At 44.4% G+C, this 8,164-nt stretch overlaps 1 non-coding gene across 1 annotated transcript; it reads right to left on the bottom strand.

The window, feature by feature from the left end:
* Positions 1-7,788: 7,788 nt before the first annotated feature.
* On the bottom strand, positions 7,789-7,926 carry LOC115522619. The gene has a single exon (XR_003971506.1). It is a non-coding gene; the product is annotated as a U8 small nucleolar RNA (small nucleolar RNA).
* Positions 7,927-8,164: the final 238 nt, after the last annotated feature.

The raw sequence follows: 8,164 nt of genomic DNA, 5'->3' as shown, positions 1-8,164 counted from the left end.
ACAAGGGATGCCACTTCTGAGACCGTTACAGAAGACACTTCGGCCCCCTCTTGGGTATGTGCCCTCTCTCTCTCTCTCCTGCGAATCTTACTCTGGGGGAAGCTGTGTCCTGAGCAGTCCGTGGAGAGGGTCCACATGGCCAGAATCTTCCTACAACAGCCACAGGAGGGAGCCTGAAAGTGAACCCACCAGCCCCAGTCAACCTCCAGAGACCACAGTCTGCGTCAATAGCTTTCCTGCAGTCTCGCGAAAGGCCCTGAGCCAGAACCACCCAGCTGAGCTGCTCCCAGATGTCTGACCCTCAGAAAGGTGCCTGTTGTGCTAACACACTAGGTTGGGGGTCATTGTTACGCAGCTGTAGGTGACCACCATATCCAGCGATCACGGAGCTGTTCGGGGCCCGGGGGAGCCACCTTGGGCAGTGCGTATCTACTCCCGTGGCTGGGTCTTCGTTGGTCTGGTGGGGAAAGGAATTCCCTCGAACTGGAAGGCTCAATTACCGGAGAGGAGGTGAGGGTAGCAAGGAGCTCACAAGATACAGGAATGGTCCTGCAGCTCAGCTCTCTGCCCAAAGCAGACAGAAGGGGTGGGGTCCTGAGCACGTGGACACAGCCGTGGGGGCGGCAAAGTGTAGACACAGAGATAGTGCTGGCAAAGGGCCAAAGCCTTGCCCGAGGGTGCTGGCATCGGTGGTGCAAAAAAATAACTTTGCAGAGGATGAAAAGGATTTGGCTCATCAATGCCTAGGGCTTTAAGATGGACGGATTGAACTCTAACAGTGAGACATGTTGATTTCTCTGGCCCACAGAGGATGAAAAGTTCACATTTGGACATTTGGATTGGAATTTCGAAATTAACACCTAAGGTGTACCTACTATCCTTCTAAGGTTGGTATTTACTTAAACTTTAAGGAACTAGATGAAAAGGGCCTTTCTTTTTTCTTCTTTTTTCTTCTCTTCTCTTTTCTTTTCTTTTCTTTTTTTCTCTTCTCTTCTCTTCTCTTCTCCTCTCCTCTCCTCTTCTCTTTTGTCACTTTTTTTTAAGAATTATTTTTAAGTAACCTCTACACCCAACGTAGGCCTTGAACTCACAACCCGAGATCGAGACTCGTGTGCTCCACTAACTGAGCGAGGCAGGCAGAGAGGGGCCTTGCTTTATCACCTCTCCAATAACTTATTTTGAGATTGAATGAAGGAAAACTAAAACAAGTTAGACCATGTTTGAAAACCCTTAAAGAATAAAATTTTAACCACCAAGTGCCACGAGCCCCCACCCCCCAATTCCTAGTTCACGAAAACGAATTCTAACGTGGTCTTATTATGATGCACGTCTGAAGAAACATTCAACACGGAATCGGTTTTCCATTCCTGATGCGTTTGTTCATTGTTGAAGCCCCCTGTCAAGGTAACATGGTAACAATATTTTCCTGGGGAAAGTGATTGATGCATTGTTTGAAAACCTGTTCCAGGAATAGGTTCTCATTAATCGAGTCTCATTGACAACAAAAATATAGAGAAGCTACGCTGCAATGTCAGAGGATGCGGCGAAAATAAAGGAGGAGGTTTATCCGTTTCTTCAACTGATGTTCACTGGTCTTCCGCCACGTGTCAGCAGCCAGTGTAGGAAAGACCTGGAAGGCGAGTAGAGAATAGTTTGAAACCACACAGCTGTCAGGAGGAAGGCAAGCACAGGGACGAGAAGGAGGTGGCTACTATTGTTGCTGTAGGCTAATATTTATGCACTTCTTTATGCCTACAGCTGGCTAAGTGTTGCGCAAGCGTTATCTCACAAAACTGTTACAAGGACACCATCAAGTTGCCGCGGCTAAGATCCTCATTTTGCGGGTTCAAAAGGGAGGCTTATAAAATTTAATTTGCCCGAAGCCATCCATGGAGGCAGGAGCCTAGATTGACAAACAAGATCTGATGCCAAAGCCTGTGTTTTTCGTTTCCGCATCAGCAGGGGAAACAGAAAGGGAGCTGTGTGCCCCGAGAGAATATTACTAGACGCGGGATCTATTTCAGAATTAAAGCCGCCGCATGGTTGCGGCAGAGAGAAGAGGCGACCTCTGGGAGGTGGAGAACCAGCTGAGAAGTTCTCTCCGAATGCCGATGAGGAGGACAAAAAGTCGAGCCCCGGAGATGGTGAAAAAGTATCAGGGTGCTTGGAATTTCTGGTGATTGGAAGAGATCAGAATCCCTGGGGAAAAAGGAAAATATGATAGAATAAAAACTCCTTTAGCTAAGAAAAAACCTGATTCTGCACCTGGAAAAGATTCATTAAGTATAGAGTAGAATTACCAGAAAACAGAAACGATAAATGTGTTCTGTGTATTTTTATCTGTAGTGAAATACAAGAAAATGCACAGACCCTAAGTGCTTGGTTCTAGAAGTTTCAGCGTACAAATAGGATAGAAAATAATTCCCAAAACCTAGTAAATTCCTTTGTGCTGCCTCTTTTTTTTTTAATGCTTATTTATTTTTGAGAGAGAGAGAGAGACAGAGCACGAGCAGGGGAGGGGTAGAGAGAGAGGGAGACACAGAAGCTGAAGCAGGCTCCAGGCTCAGAGCCATCAGCACAGGGCCCGATACGAGGCTCTAACTCAAGAACCATGAGATCATGACCTGAGCGGAAGTCAGACGCTTAACCGACCGAGCCACCCAGGCGTCCCCCTTTGTGCTGCCTTCTAATAATTTTTTTTTAATTTTTAAAAAAATTTTAATGTTTATTTATTTTTGAGAGAGAGAGAAAGACAGAGCACGAGTGGGTGAAGGGCAAGAGAGGGGGAGGCACAGAATCTGAAGCAGCTCCAGGCTCTGAGCTGTCAGCACAGAGCCCAACACGGGGCTCGAACTCACAAGCTATGAGATCATGACCCGAGCTGAAGTGGGATGCTTAACCAACTGAGCCACCCAGGGGCCCCTCATTTTTTAATGTTTATTTATTTATTTTGAGAGTGAGAGAGAGAGAGAGCCCACACGAGCGTGTGTACGAGTGGGGTCGGGGAAGAGAGAGAGAGAGAATCCCAAGCGGGCTCCGCCCTCACAGCCCGATGAGGGTCTCGATCTCATGAACCTCGAGATCATGACCTGAGCCAAAATCAAGCCTCGGATTCCTGACCAACTGGGCCACCCAGGTGCCCCTGCCTTCTAATCATTCACACTCCCAGAGGCAACCACCATTCTGATGCCTCTCACCGTAGATCACTTTTGCCTGTACTTGAACTTCATATAGATGCCACTGGACAGTATGTAAGCATCTGGCTTCTTTTGTTCTCCATGTGCCTTCACAATCCATCAGTGGTTTATTCCTCTCTATCGCTGAGACATACTCCATTGTATGAATAAACAACAATCTGTTTGCCATTTCTCTGGCTAATGAACATTTGGATTGCTTCCAGTTTGGGGCTGTAATAAATAAAGTTGCTCTGAACATTCTCGTACGAGGCTTTTTGGAGGCATGTGCTCTCACTTCTCTTGGGCAAATACCCAGCAGAGGATTTGCTCAGGGCGCGCTTGTGCTCAACTCCACAGGAAACCACCACGGAGCTCTCTGTAAAGCGGTTGCATTGTCTTATGCTCTCACACACAGGGTGTCAGACTTTCAGGGGCCCCACATTCTGGCCAACTTTTGGTGCTCTTGGTAGCTTTCATTGCCTTTTAGGTACGGAGTGATATCTTGTTGTGGTTTTAGTTTTCACTTTCTTGAAGACCAGCGACACTGGGCATCTTTCCACGTGTTAGTTCGTCACTGTCTTCTTCGGTGACGTGTCTGTTCAAGTTACCGCCCATTTTTAACGTAGCAAGACGTTATGAAGACCTGAGCTGAGGTAGTCATAGCGGGGATAGCAGAATGGTGTGACGATGGGACGGAACACAGTGAAGGCTGACCGTCAGGCGTCTGGTGTGGGGGATTCTGGCGGTCATGGTGAGTTCGTTCAGACGCAAGGAGTTGTGGTCCTGACCATTTCAGCACTCATAACACGACTCAGTAGAAATCTTGAAGGAAGACTTCTTTATACCTGGTCTTCACTCAACACCCACCCTCAGCCTCTACTGTCTACATCACTTCTATTTCTGGTACCATCTCGGGAATACACCTAGGACTAAAGCAACCATAGTAAATCATAAGCTTATATGTGCATCAATTATACCCCCATTAATCTGAAGTAACCTACGTGTTTCATGGTTCAGAAGTTTCCAGGAGGTCCCCATGGGAGATTTTTTTTAACGTGTTATTTAATTTTGAGAGAGAGAGAGCAGAGGAGGGGTAGAGAGGGGGACAGAGGATCCAAAGTGGGCTCTACACCGACAGCAGAGAGCCCGATGCGGGGCTCGAGCTCACGACCTGTGAGATCATGAGCTGAGCCAAAGTGGGACACTTGACCGACTGAGCCCCTGAGGCACCCTGGCTCCATGGGAAACTTTTTTTTTTAAGTATTAAGTTTTCAAAATCAACAAAAGCTACCGCACGGTTTTGAGTAATGTTTCTGCCCACTGATGCCTGTGTTTAACTTGGTTTGGATTTTCATAAGAAACATATTTCATCATGTAATTCCCCAGCAATCCTGCCCCAGAAGACAGCTTCCTTGGGGTTGTTGAAGTCATGACTCTTGTATATTCTAAATAAACACGAGTGGCCTTTTCCTGGTGTTGTTTGTTATATGCATGTAACGATGTTTTCACCTAGCTTTTCTGGAGGCCAACTTCTGCAGAGAGGAAGTCCACTTCTCAGTTATCTGGAACTCCTGCATCATGTGTTTATGCCTCGTTAGAACAAGCTTAGTCACGGGATGCTTGTACTTCATGAAGCCACGACAAAAACCTCTCTTTAAAAGCCTTTTCTGGGGCGCCTGGGTGGCTCAGTCAGTTGGGCGACCGACTTTGGCTCAGGTCATGGTCTTGCGGTCCGTGAGTTTGAGCCCCGTGTCGGGCTCTGTGCTGACAGTTCAGAGCCTGGAGCCTGTTTCAGATTCTGTGTCTTCCTCTCTCTGACCCTCCCCCGTTCACACTCTGTCTCAAAAATAAGTAAACGTTAAAAAAAAATTTTAAATAAAAAAACTAAAAGCCTTTTCTGAGTCATTTCCAGAAAAATCCTGATGCTTTGTTGGTTTCCACTTCCCATTATTCCCCTCCACTTGAGTGTGCGTTTGAACACATGATTCATTACAAATGCTTTTAGGGGGAAGTCCCAAACGCGGGAAGCATGACATGAGCTCAGTCAGCTTTTTTATACATATCTGGGGGGCTTTTTTTTAGCCATTAATATGCAAATGATGGAATTCGTTTTCTAGAAACCACATTGGTTACATCCAAGAATTGCGTGTGCACAAAATGAAATGAATATGAGGTGCAAATGGATGGTGTGATCGCTTAGATGGTGACGGGTACGCCATGGACTCATGAGTTGTGATCTCACTGCGCTGTTGATTTCTGTGATAGCTTGCTTCCTGTTGCCCTAAGAAGTGTAAGAAGTCATGTGTTACCGAACTGTAATAAAATTCTGTATTATAGCAGTTGATTGAAAAAAAAGACAGCAACCCAGTAGCATGAGATTTTGGCAACTCTAATAGTTACCATGAAAGGAATTCTCAGCAGCAGACAATGTTGTCAAAGGAGCAGAAGCACGATTCATAGAAATACTGCCTGAAAGTTTCTCTTGGCTAAAGACATTTACAAGCCCTCAAGGTGAAAGGCCTGCCAACCCCAGAAAAAATAAGTAGGAGACCCATAGTCTGCAGAGATATATTTCAAGGATAAAAGGAACTTATTCCCGACACCTAGGGAAAGGATTTTATTTTATTTTTTTTTGAGTTTATTTGTTTTGAGAGAGTGGGGGAAGGGGCAGAGAGAGAGAGGGAGAGAGAATCCCAAGCAGGCTCCTCGCCGTCAGCATGGGGCTTGACCTCACAAACCTGTGAGATCATGACCTGAGACGAAATCAAGTCAGACGCCTAACCGACTGAGCCACCCAGGCGCCCTGAGGAAGCATTTTGAAAGTAAAGTGAAAACAGCCAGATTGGCTTCAAACTTATCTTCTGCAGGACAAAGTGCCAAAAATCAACAAAGCAAGATATCTACAAGTTTGAGGGAAAATTATTGTAACCCAATTCTTTGACTTATCAAGCTATCGCTTGTGTGTGAGAGTCATAGATCCTCAGGAACGGAGGAATTTAGAAAGTATACTGTTTTCGTTTCCTATTGCTGCCATAAAAAACCTCCATGAACTTAGTGGCTTCAACAAACCAAATTTATCCTCTTACAGTTCTGAAGGTGAGACATCCTAAAGTCAAGGGGTGCTAGGGGAGATTCCATTCCTGCCTGTTCCAGCCCCTAGAGCTCGTCTACATCTGCGGTCTTGTGGTTCCTTCTGTCTTCAAAGCCAGCACAAGTTGTATCTCTGTGACCACTCCCCCATCCTCCCAGATCCCTCTGACACCCCCCTTCTGCCTCTCTTCTGTTTAAAAAGGACCCTTGTGATTATACTGGGCCCACCCAGATGGTCCATAATCTCTCCACCTCAAGATCCGTAATTTAATGACATCAACAAAGTCCCTTTGCCATGTAAGCTAACATGTTCCTGGGTTCTGAGAATTAGGACAGGAATATCTCTCGGGGGTGGGGGACATTATTCTGACTACCGCATATACCAACCAAACAGGGCCATTCTTGAAAAAAAGGTAAAGTTCATACAAATTTAAAATTCAGTTGGAAGAAAGCCTATGATAATAGTAAAAAAAAGAAAAAATTGAAAACAGAAAAATATTGACTGGGACATACCCTAATAATCTCTATAATCGTAGAGCTATAGTATAATTGACACAAGAACAGATACACAGATTCAAAGTCCACTAATAGGTCCACATATCCATATGAATTTAAACTAATGAGAAAACGAGCAAGAAATCCAATGCACGAGGTTAAGAAAACCTACAAATCATTTGGGGGTGGAGGGAGGTTGAAACTTGAACTCATATCTTATGCCTACACACAATAAAGATTTAAATATATATATATTTTTAAATATAAAACTATTGGGAGAAAAATTTTTTATTTTCTTTAAGATTTTATTTTTAAGTAATCTCTATACCCAAGGTGGGGCTCGAACTCACAACCCCAAGATCAAGAGTCACAGGCTCCACTGACTGAGCCAGCCAGGGACCCCCATGGGGAGAAAATTTTAGTGAATGATTCTGTAATTCTAAAATGAATGCAAGGGCGCCTGGGTGGCGCAGTCAGTTAAGCACCTGACTTCGGCTCAGGTCATGATCTCACAGCTCATGAGTTCGAGCCCCGCGTCAGGCTCTGCGCTGACAGCTCAGAGCCCAGAGCCTGCTTCGGATTCTGTGTCTCCCTCTCTCTCTGCCCCTTCCCTGCTTGTGTGCTCTCTCTCTCTCCCAAAAATAAACACTAAACGTTTTTTTTAAAAACTAAGTAAATAAAATGAACATGAATTTCTAACTGTAACTCCCAAGCCAGAAACCCTTAAAGGAAAATAATGGATATATATGAAGACATAAAGAGCTAAATAATAATAAAAATGATTTCTATATAACCAGAATAGTTGACAGACCTGTGATAAATTATTTATAACAAAATTGAAAAAAGTTAATGCCCTTCTTATATAAAAAGCTTTTACAAATCAATAATTATGAGACGAACACCACAAGAGAAAAGTGTGCAAAGGATATAAGTAAACACTTTGGAAAAAGAATTGAACAGAATGCGAAACATGAAAAGAGCTTTACCCATCGCAGTAGCTACTGTCGTTGGTTTTTTCCCAGGAAGAATCAAAGAGGATCAATCAGTGTGTGGGAAGTCCTGACTGCATGCAGAGACTCTAATCACAAATCATGCAAACTTCAGTCATCATGTTCTAATCTGCCCTCCAAAAAGTAGAACAGGTGAAGATTATCCAGCCTGATAATCCCTATGATTTTTTTTTTTTTAATTCAGACAGTATTCAGTTTCGGTGTGAGTGGTTTTATTTATTTATTTATTTTTATTTTTTGAGTTTATTTATTTTGAAAGAGAGAGAGAGTCCGAGCAGGGGAGGGGCAGAGAGAAAGAGAGAATCCATGCCATCAGCATGGAACCTGACGTGGGGCTTGAACTCATGAACCATGGGATGACGACCTGAGTTGAAACCAAGAGTCGGACGGTCA

Source organism: Lynx canadensis, chromosome C1 (assembly GCF_007474595.2).
Source record: "Lynx canadensis isolate LIC74 chromosome C1, mLynCan4.pri.v2, whole genome shotgun sequence".
NCBI classification, from domain to species: domain Eukaryota; kingdom Metazoa; phylum Chordata; class Mammalia; order Carnivora; family Felidae; genus Lynx; species Lynx canadensis.
This window is presented reverse-complemented; position numbering and strand designations above follow the sequence as displayed.